Source organism: Cynocephalus volans, chromosome 15 (assembly GCF_027409185.1).
Source record: "Cynocephalus volans isolate mCynVol1 chromosome 15, mCynVol1.pri, whole genome shotgun sequence".
Lineage (NCBI taxonomy): Eukaryota > Metazoa > Chordata > Mammalia > Dermoptera > Cynocephalidae > Cynocephalus > Cynocephalus volans.
Window position 1 is genome coordinate 12647142 of NC_084474.1, and position 11228 is coordinate 12658369.

General features: G+C 38.1%; 1 non-coding gene across 1 annotated transcript; it reads left to right on the forward strand.

Annotated features, from left to right (window-relative positions):
• Nucleotides 1–474: 474 nt before the first annotated feature.
• LOC134364254 (small nucleolar RNA SNORA40) lies at nt 475–583 on the forward strand. The gene has a single exon (XR_010021812.1). It is a non-coding gene; the product is annotated as a small nucleolar RNA SNORA40 (small nucleolar RNA).
• The last annotated feature ends 10645 nt before the right edge of the window (nt 584–11228 follow it).

Sequence of the window (11228 nt, forward strand, 5' to 3'; positions counted from 1 at the left end):
TATCTGGTGGTGTTGACATTGACCCAGGGTATCAAAATGTGAGATGGTGGAAACAGAGACAGAAAGAGAGCTCTTCATGTGCTCTCCTTTTAAAGCCCTCAGGACCACATCCACGACCACCATTAAACCATCAACTTAATCACCTCTTTGAAGCCTCACCTTTCAACTACCATAGTAGGATTTTCCACCCTCAACAGTTACAGTGGGGTTTAAGTTTTGACGGGACAGTCAATCTAAGGCACATGTATTTTTGGTTGACAAATGGACATTTTGGCTATTATAATGTAACTCTGAAAATCAGAATTATTGCTGCTTGCTGTGGGTTATAGTTATGTGGGTTTTTTTTTTTTTTTTTTTTACTTTGTATGTTTGTTTAGTGACTTTCTAAACTCTTTTTGTAATATGCATTGTCATGTGTGGTCACTGAAGTGTCTGTTTTGTTAGTTTAGTGTCCAGCTAATGATTTGACACAGATTTCATTTCCTTAAATGCCTGGAACAGGTGCAAAAAAAAAAAAAATCCTCTTTTGGAACCCACAACTCATTGTTCAGTATGAGTTTCAATACATAGAAGAAGGAATATTGTGATACCTAAGATGGTTTAAAATGATGGGGGTATTGATAACCATAAAGATTGGTTCCAGGGCTGTAGAATTGATAATTAAAAAGCATAGGACATTAGGGAAATCTCAGCTATATTGATTTAGTATTCCAATATCACATTGACATGATACATCCACATGGCTTTTCAAAGGCTTTTATCTTCACAACATGATGTCTGAAGTTGGAAGTATTGTCATGTCACACAGATCTGTACTGCGAATGATAGCTTAGGAATGAATATGATTTGAACTCTTCACATTAAAGAGGGTGTCAGAAATTGAGAATGAAGCAGATCCATCTGCTCTAAAAATGACCCTAAAGTGAATTGCTTAAAGAAATAAGATCCCTTAGTTACAGCACGGTGTTCATAACACCAGGGTCAAGAGTTCAGATCCCCATGCTGGCCACCACCAAAAGGAAGGAAGGAAGGAAGGAAGGATGGATCCCAAATATTCTTGGTGGGGAATTTTTGAAGGTGTCATTTTTATGTCTATTCAAGTGGAGGTAAAAACCTAAATAAAGGAATTATGGACTGAGAGAACAACTGTGGATTAAGCATCAGTTCTTTTAAAAAGGGCTATCTTGAAGACAAATCTTGACTGAAGCTTTAGAGGTGATCTTGATAGGCAGTGCAAGGACTCACAATATGTAAAATTCCTTGAATAAAAATTGACTTTAAAAAATGCCTGGAACCCCACTTCCACCCCCCACCACCCGCCAAAATTCCTCAGTCTGTACAGCTGGGCTCTTTGTGTTGGGGCACACATTTAACACTCATTTATAAACTACTCAGTTTCTAACTCTGCCTTCAGTTTCTAACTCTGGTCAGTTTATAACTCTGCCTTCACCTTCATGTCCTGCTTGCCCAGGGCTTCGAGGTCAGCTGGGGGTGAGAGCTTGGGGCCTTCTCAAGTCTTTTCTGAGCATGTACTCTGCCCTGTACATGCACATGCCCTTCTACATTTCCAGATATATGTAGAAGCTTTTCAAAATATTTATGCTCCAAAACATCTCCCTCCCAGCCTTTCCTCCCAGGATTTCCAGTGTGTCTATTGGTTGCCCCAATTTATATCCTTTGCCCCAGATAGTAGAGGTGGTTTTATCTGCCTTTCAATATTTCCTACCAACACCCTCTGTGTAGCCACTTCTCTACTCAGAGAACTGTGAGTTAGGTGAGATAAAGGTACATCTTTTGTGTTAGTCCTTCAAGGAGACACCCGAGAGACAACCACAATTCTTTGGAAACAAGATCTGCTTTGCTTCCTCCAATGTCTGGAAACCGTACCAGGAATGTGGACTGCCATCTTCAAGAGCACCCCTGCCTGGGAGGGACCAATTAAACAAAGGTGAGTTAAAAAGGCACAAAGCTTTCCTACTGGTTTGCAGTCAACTTTTTGATTAAGCATTTGCTTGGTTGCCGTAAACCTTTGGCCATTTTCCAGAGTTCCATCAACTTTATTATGACAGTTTTTGTCAGTCTTTTTGGTGTTTCTGTGGCTGTGGAGTAACAGAATTCCTCTTGGAATTCCCTACTCCTCCTCTTTTACTAATGTCACTGTCATTTTTTTTTTTTTCTTTTTCCTTGTCACATATTTTGAGACTATATTTGGTACATACAAGCTTAGGATTAGCCATAGCGTACTTGGGAATTACCACTCATCATGATGTAGTGACCATTTTTATCACTAATAATATCCTTTGCAGTAAAGTCTCTTTTTAAAAACAGCTTTATTTAGATATAATTAATACTCCATATGATTAACACATTTAAAGTGTACAATTTAATGATTTTCAATATATTTACTTACAACCATCATCACAATGTAATTTTAGAACATTTTTGTTACCCCCAAAAGGAAACCTAGACCCATTAGCAGTTATAACACATACTCTATAATAGAGTTGCCTATTCTGGTATTTCATGTAAATGGAATAACACAACATGAAGTCTTTAGTAACTGGCTTCTTCCACTTAGCATATGTTCTCAAGGTTCATCCGTGCTGTAGCATTCTTTTTCATTGCTGAATACTATTTTATTGTTTGACTATGTAACATTTTATTCACTCATTCGTTATGGACATTTGGGGTCTTTCCACATTTTGACTTTTGTGAATAATGCTGCTATGAACATTCACATACAAGTTTTTGTGTGGACATGTGTTCATAGCCCTAAAGTTTATTTCACTTCATACTAATATAGCGAAGCCAGCTAAATGTTATATTTTCCCATCACTTTACTTTTCATTTTTCTGTGTCCTTATGTGTTAGATATCTCTCATAGTTAAAATATAGCTTGATAGCTTTCTTTTGTCCAACCTGATAATCTCTGTCATTTTACTGGCAAATTTAGGTCATTCACAATTGTAATTACTATTCTTTTAATTTGTCTGTCATATTATGAAATTTCTTATTCTATGTTTTATATGCCTTTTTCTTGCTTTCCTGTCTTTTATTGAATTGAACTTTCAAAATTATACCTACCACCTGACATATATATATTTATTTTACTTTATTAATATTATTTTTTTACATTCTATGATGTTGTTGCAGAGCAGTTGGGAGGGAGGGGGAAAGGGGGAAGGGGCTGGAAATGTGATGGAAGAAAGAGGAAGGAGGAGGAGTAGGATTGGGGCCTGTGGCATCCTCCACATTCTCACAGGGGAGACCAGGGTGCTTCCAGCGGTAGATTGGTCATTGCTGGGCTGGGTGCAGATGTCAGGGGGGTGTGGCAAAAGCCCTCAACTCCTACCTCCCCAGCTTGGGAACCCGGAGCCCTCCTTGCTGTGGCTTGGTGGTCGTTGCTGGGCTGGCTTCAGCTGTGGAGGGGTATAGCTGAGGCTCTTGTTCCCATATCACCCCAGCTCAGGATAGCCTGGGGCACTTCCTGTGGCAGCTTGGTGGTCATCGCTGGACTGGTTGCTCATGTTGAGGGGGGGCATGACTGAGGCCTGAAGCCCCCCACCTCCCCAGCTCGGGAGAGCCCAGGGAACTTCCTGTAGTGGCTTGGAGGTTGACACTGGGCTGGCTGTGGGTGTGGGGGGGGGGCATGACTGAGGCCTGAGGCCCCCCACTGCCCTGGCTTGGGAGAGCCCAGGGTGCTTCCTTTGGCAGTGGTCATCGTTGGGGTGGTTGCACTTGTCAGGGGTGTGTGCCCGAGGCCCGGGGCCCCGACCTCGGGACTGGTTGCGGGTGTTGGGGAGCATGGCTGAGGCCCCTCAGCCCTCCCCCCTTTCTGGTCTGGTAGCCTAGGGAACTTCCGGTTCTTCTAGGTTTTATAGGTGTTCTTTGGTGAAATGAGACCTTTACTAGTTAATATCAAACTGTCTCTGGTTGTGGGTATTTTGTTTTTTCTTTAAGTTCTGTATTGGATTATTTGCTGTTCCCACCACTCAAACTCTGTGCTGGAACTAATGTCCTTTGCTTACTTCTGAAATGGGGGAACTTCCTATGAAGACCAGTACTTGAGCTCTCTTGCTGAGCTAAATTGCTGCTTTGCTGCTGATTCCCTAGGGAAGTCTTTTTGTGCAGCTCAGGTTTTAATGGTTGACTTTATAGGTACTTCCAGATCTTGTGAAATCTGGTGCACCTGGGTTGTGTAGAAACTCTGGTCTGGGCCTGAGTCTTTTCATCAAACTGCATCCCATGCAATTCTATATTCCTGACCAGTCTTCTCTGACTGGTCTTATGCTGATTGGGGAGTAGATCAGCTGATCTTGCTGTGCCCCAGTGTTCCCTCAGTGGGCCCACCTCTCCCACCACCTGTGCTCCAAACACTTCCCATGGGACAGACAGGCCATGCTCTGGTCCCTTGCGATGACTCATCAGCCTCTGAGTGACCTCTATTTTTCAGTTGTTGTGGCTCCTTGGTCCTATGTGGGTACACAGGAATCCTATTAGTGGTCTTGCTGGCCTGGGGGCCATCAAGGCCCTCTTTTCCCCTGCCGCCTCCAAGCAACTTCATCCAAAAGGCACAGCTGTGGCTTTTTGCCGGCTCCCGCTCCGTGCCCTCAGCAGCTCCAGCCTGGAAATGGCCAGGATTTGAAACGGTCAGAGGGGCTTTTTCTCTCTCTCATCATGGCTTCTCCCACCTTCATGCACTCCATAGGTCTCTCCTCCTCTTCCCCTGAGATCTAATGGCCCCAGCTTGGCTGTCATTGCTTTTATATAGTTGTAAATTGGTTGATTTGTGGGAGAGAGTGATGCTGGGGACCATCTATTCTGCCATCTTGAGCAGAAGTCCTCTACATATATTTGTATTCCCCCCCCCGCTTTTTTTTTTTTTTTTTTTTGGTAACTGGCCTGCATGGAGAACCAAACTCTTAACCTTGGTGTTGCAAGGTGGTGCTCTAACCAACTGAGCTAACAGGTCAGCCTGCATTCATTTTTTAAGTTAGACTTACACTGTGAACATTTAGTTTAAAGGGAACAGATACTTCTCCTCTACTCTTAGAAAATGGAAGAACCAAAAATATTTCAACTTCTATTATCCTTTCCATCATATATTTAAAAATTTTTTTATTTTGAAATATTCATAAATTCATAGGGAATTGTAAAAATAGCACAGAGAAGTCCTTCAACCAGTTTCACCCAATGGTTCCATGTTACATAACTATAGTATAATATCAGAACCAGGACATTGACATTGTTGTGTCTGTCACTTTATCACATGTGTAGATTCATGTAACCGCCTCTACAATCAAGTTATAGAACTATTCCATAACCACAAAGATATCCTTCATGCTACACCCACTACCCTCTTCCCCACCGTCTCTAACCCCTGGCAACCACTAATCTGTTTTCCATCTCTATAACTTTGACATTTTGAAACAGTTGTGCGTAGTATGTGTCCTTTGGAGATTGGTTTTTTTCACTCACCATAATGCCTTTGAGATACATCCAAGTCATTGCATACATCAATAGTTCATTCCTTTTTATTGCCAAATATTATTCAGTGGCATGGATGTACCAGTTTGTTTTTTGTGGGTTTTTTTGGCAGCTGGCTGGCAAGGGGAACCGAACCCGTCATCTTCGTGTTGCAAGGTTGCGCTCTTACCAACTGAGATAACCGGCCAGCCCAACCAGTTTAACTATCCTTTTATTGCAGGACATTTTACTTGTTTCTAGCTTTTGGCTATTATGAGTAAAATTAATATAATCTTGTACAGGTTTTTGTGTGGACATAAGTTGTCTTTTCTTTAGGGTAAGTATGTCCAAGACTGCAATTGCTAGGTTGTATAAGTGCATGTTTAGATTTTTAAGAAACTGCCAGGTTTCAAAGTGGCTGTACCATTTTAATCTCCCTTCAGCAATGTATCAGATTTCTCTGAATCCTCACCAGCATTTGGCCTTGTCACGTTTTAAAAAAATTTTTAGATGTTTTAGTAGGTATGTAGTGATATCTCATTCATGCATGTCTTTTTCCTGTTTTCTAATTGGATTCTTTTTTCTTACTGTTGTGTTTTGAGTGTTCTTTTGTGTTCTAGATAGTAGTCATTTATCAGAATATGTTGGTTTGCAAATATTTTCTCAGTTTCAGCTTGTCTTTTCATATTCTTAACAGAGTCTTTGAAAGAACAAAAGTTTTTAATTTGGATAAAATCTAATTCATCAATTTTTTTCTTGGGAATATGCTTTTACTGTCATCCTTAGGAACACTTCAAGCCCTGGGTTCCAAAGATTTTCTTCCTTATCTAAGTTTTAGAGTTTTACATTTGACATTTAAATCTATGGTCCACTTTGAGTTAATTTCTGTTTAAGGTATAAGGTTTAGATGGTGGGGTTTCTTTTTATTTTTTTGCCTATGAATATCCAATTGTTCCAGCACATTTGTTTTTTTTTTTTTTTTTTTTTTAAGACTCCTTTATTTTTTAGCTAACTTCTTGCAACTTTTTCTTTTTTCGTGACCGGCACTCAGCCAGTGAGTGCACCGGCCATTCCTATATAGGATCCGAACCAGCGGCGGGAGCGTCGCCGGGCTCCCAGCAACACACTCTCCCCAGTGCGCCACGGGCTCTGCCCGTTCCAGCACATTTGTTGGAAGACTATCCTTCCTCTACTGAATTGTTTTTATACCTTTGTCAAGTATCAGTTGGCAGCACTTATGTGAGGCTATTTCTTATTTTGTTCAGTTCGTCTGTCTCTTTGCGAATACCAGTTTTTTGATTACTGTCACTATTTAATGTCTTGAAATTTGATATTCCTCTCACTTTATTCTTCTTCTACATTGTTTAGCTATTCTAGTTCTTTTGCTTTTCTATATAAATTTTAGAATCATCTTGTGTATAACTACAACCACCTTGCTGGGATTCTGATTGGAATTGCCTTAAATTTGTATATCAGTGTGGGGAGAATTAACCTCTACTTTTTTGTCTTCCAACTCATGAACATGGTGTGGGTCACCATTTATTTAGATCTTTTTTGATTTCTTTCATCAGCATTTTGTAGTTTTCTGCCTCCAAATTCTGTACATGATTTTTTAGATTTACACTAAAGTATTTTTTTAAAACAATCGTAAATGGTATTGTATTTTTATTTTTGATTTCCACATGCTCATTGCTAGTATATAAAATACAACTGATTTTTGCATGTACTTAATTTTTATCCAGTATTGCAGCCCCCAAATTAGTATGTGTCATTTAGCCATCAATGCTTGTTTTGAGTTACCCAAATGCTTACCACTTTGTTCCCTGTTCTTTGAATCTTTTCCTCTCATTTGCTTATCGTCTTCTGAAAAAGTTGTCAGTAGTCCTTTTCTAATTAACTTTCTATTTACTCAAAAATGATTTTCTTTTGCCTTTAGTCTTGAGTTTACCTATGTAGAAAATTCCAAATTGCCATTTCCTCTTCAACTTTGATAGTATTATTCCATTATCTTCTGACCTCTAGTGTTGTTTTTCTTAAACCTGTGTGACAGTTTAAGTAGATTCTTTTTCTCTGGTTGCTATTAAGATCTTTTTCTTTGCGGTTCTGTTTTGCTTTTCACCACGATGTGTCTTGGTAGAGATTTCATTTATCCTGTTAGTAACTCATTTCTGTTTCCTAAATCGGAGGCTTCTTACCTTTCTTCAAGTCTGGAAAAATTTCAGCCATTTTATCATCAAATATTGCTTCTCTCCCATTTTGTTCTCTCCAACTTCTATTAAAATTTATATTAGACCTCTTAATTTTATTTTTCTAGTCTCTTACTCTTTCAGCTCGCTGGGTTTCCTTCTGAGTAAATTCCTCAGAATTATCTTTCAATCCTGTTGTGTCTTACAGTTTAACCGGTCCATTTGAATCTTTTTTATAGGTCATATATTAACACAATGCAAAATCTGATGAATAGGTAGGGGTTTCAGTTTGGGAAAATTACAATTCTAGAGATGGATGGTGTTGATAGTTGCACAGCAATGTCAATGTACTTAATGTCACTGAAGTGTGCACTCAAAAATGGTTAAAATAGTAAATTTTGTTATGCCTAATCTAACACAACAACATCTTAAGAATAAACAACATATACCAAGGGCAGGCTTGCTCCCTCCCACTCCTGTCCTTTCCCATCTTATTTCTTCCCCATTCATGGTCTATAATCACTTTTTATTAGACTCTTTAGTACCCTCTTAGCATTTTTTAAAAATGCACATTCTAGCCAAGCCAAATATATGGTCTTATTTCCTCCACTTCTTTCAATTTTTTTTTTCATCTGATAATGTATCCTAAATCCTTTCCAAACTAATACAGTGTGTCTTCATTCCTCTTTTATAGCTGCGTAACATTCCACTGTGTAGATGTTTAATAGTTTATTTGGCTGGTCCACTTTTGACATTTGAGTTGTTTCAAATATTTTGCCATCGTAAATAATACTTCTCCATTGAGATTTTTCTTTTCTCTTTTTTTTTTTTCCTTCTCTCACGGAACCTTTATTCTTGTTTGTGGAGACAGAATAAAGTATAAATAAGGACAGCTTCATGATAATAAATGCTCTGCAGAGAATTACAACAAGGTAGTATGTTGAGGAGTGTTTGAGTGGCTACTTTAGATTATGGAGTAAGGGATGACCTGAGGATGTAACATTGCAGCTGAGATGAACAAGGAACCTGATGCATGACCATAAAGGGAACTAGCAGTGCAGCAGAGGCAAGATCTAAACAAAGGCCTTTCATTCCAACTGTTTCTCTCTCTTTCTTATTTTCCATTGAGATTTTTCATTTGAGTGGATATTTCTCATTTCTAGAACTTTACCTTTTTTCTAATCTGCATTTGCAGTTACTTTTTCACTTTATTCTTTTATTCTTGATTATTTTAATTCTTCTATTCTTATCTAAAAGTTCTATTTCTTAAAGTCTCTGGGACTCTAATCATCCTTTTATCTTTTGTTATCTGGTATTCATTTGTGGTAGGTAGGCCATTCCCTCATGTGGCTTGTAATCTAGGGGCACTGAGCTAACTTTTGACAGGACTAAATTTGTGTAGCCTCAAAATTTAAATTTTGAGTACGTCATTCTCTATAAAGTATTTGTTTGCTTCTTCCAGGTGCCTGAGCAGTAGAGCCAGTCCAGGGAGATTTGTGATGTGAATTTACCCAATCCAGAGCCCAGGCCAAAATAGACAAGCTTCCCTTTACTTCCCTGTGTTGGGCGTCAGATTTTTTTTTAGTTCCCCTTGTGTGCAGCCCTTAAAAGGAGTCCTGGCTTTATAATGGTGAATTATTTCCACACCTTACCTCACCTGAGTCCCAAGGTATAAGTATGCTAGGTAGGTTTTTAGTTTCCTTTTAGTTTTTTCTGGCTAGTGGAGATCACAATTTTTTAATGATGAGCCGGTTTTCATCATAGTTTTACTCAGCATTTCTAGGTGTTTTGTATTACATGAAATATACTTTTTTGTGTTTAAAAGCATATAAACTACCCCACTGGGGCATAGAATAAGGTAGTTAGGCACAACAATTTGGTTTTTTGTTTTTGGTGGCTGGTCAGTACGGGGATCTGAACCCTTAACCTTGGTGTTACAAGGCCTCATTCTAAAAAACTGAGCTAACCAGCCAGCCCAAGGCACATCAATTTGAATCCTGGTTCTTGCATGTTAATAGCTCTGTAATCACAGGCAAACAGTTTACCTCTCAAGACATCAGTTTCCTCTTCTGTAAGATGGAGATAAAGTCAACAAGAGGATTATATGAATAAAGGAGATAAAATGCTTAGTACAATGCTTGGAATATATTAAGTAGTTAACAAATTGCATTTTCACTTTTTAGTAATTTCTACAAATTAAAATGGTACTTGTTAGAAGGGTGGCAAATATGTCACATATTTACTGTTGGAAAACAGCAGTAAGACTGACTGCAATAGTAGGCAAATTTTCCAATTATTTATATATACATAAAAGTATTGTTATCTGTTGGTAGGTAGTTAACAGTAACAAGCTCTGACCACATCTAATTGTGAACACAGTATTTTTAAAAGAATGATGAAATAAAGATTATCACCTGAAGTAAGGTACTGCTGTGGAGGATAAATCTAAAAATGAGTTGAAGTTAGAGATAATACTTTTGATATAAAAAAAAAAAGTCCTCTTACCATTAGGACTGTTCAAAAATAAAATAAGCAGACTCACAAAAAGGCAGGTTGATCACTTTAAGTATTTAAAAGCAGAAACTGAAGGACAGACAGCTTAATAGAACAGAAAGGATTCCTGTACCAGGAAAAGTCAGAAGTCAATGGTGAAACAAAAGGAAAAAACTATTCTTATAACTGCCATATGATACTAATTTTAAAATCTCAGTGAATACTACATTAAAGAAAAAGAAAAAGAAAAAAGGAAAACACCAAATAAAACTTCTTAAATAGATTAGGGACACTGAAAATCAAATTTAGAATTTTTTTTTAGCACATTAAAATTGAATGAGATTATTTCTCATGCCTGATTCCATTCCAAGCCAACCACATTATCATCAAAATTTCTCTATAAGTTCCCTATATTTAATAGTTGGAAGGAGTAAAACAATGACTATTTCAATAACTGCCCCAAATTTGATACAATTTAACACTCATTTCAAATTCTAGAAACTGTAGAAAAATAGGTTTGGATGGGTAGTACTTAGATGTGACTTTTTTTTTTCTTATTTCAGAGCTGTAGCTGCAACACAACTGGAGCTCTCAGATAACTAAAATGTCCATTAACTGGTGAGTGGATAAGGAACAGCCATATAATGGAATACCATTCAGCAATATTCAGCAACAACACAGACAGATAACCAATGTGTTATATTAAGTGAAAGAAGCCACACTAAAAAGGCTATGTGCTGACGTTCTGGAAAATGCAAAACTGTAGGGACAGAAAATAAAACAGTGATTACTTGGGGTTGGGGAAGAAAAGAGTTTACTAGAAAGGAGTCTGACAGAACTTTCTGGAGTGATAAAAATGTTCTGTATTTTAACTGTAGTGATGTTTATATGACTATGTTTTTGTCAAAATTCAAAGAGCTGTTCACTTAAATGGTACATTCTACTGTATATAAATCATACCTCAATAAACCTGGCTTTAAAATAAAATTTCTCTCCAAGGGTATACTCTTGTGATTACATTGTTGTCTTCCTCCTTCACTGCAGACATTCTTTTCAAAGTAAACGCAAATTAAAATAATACTC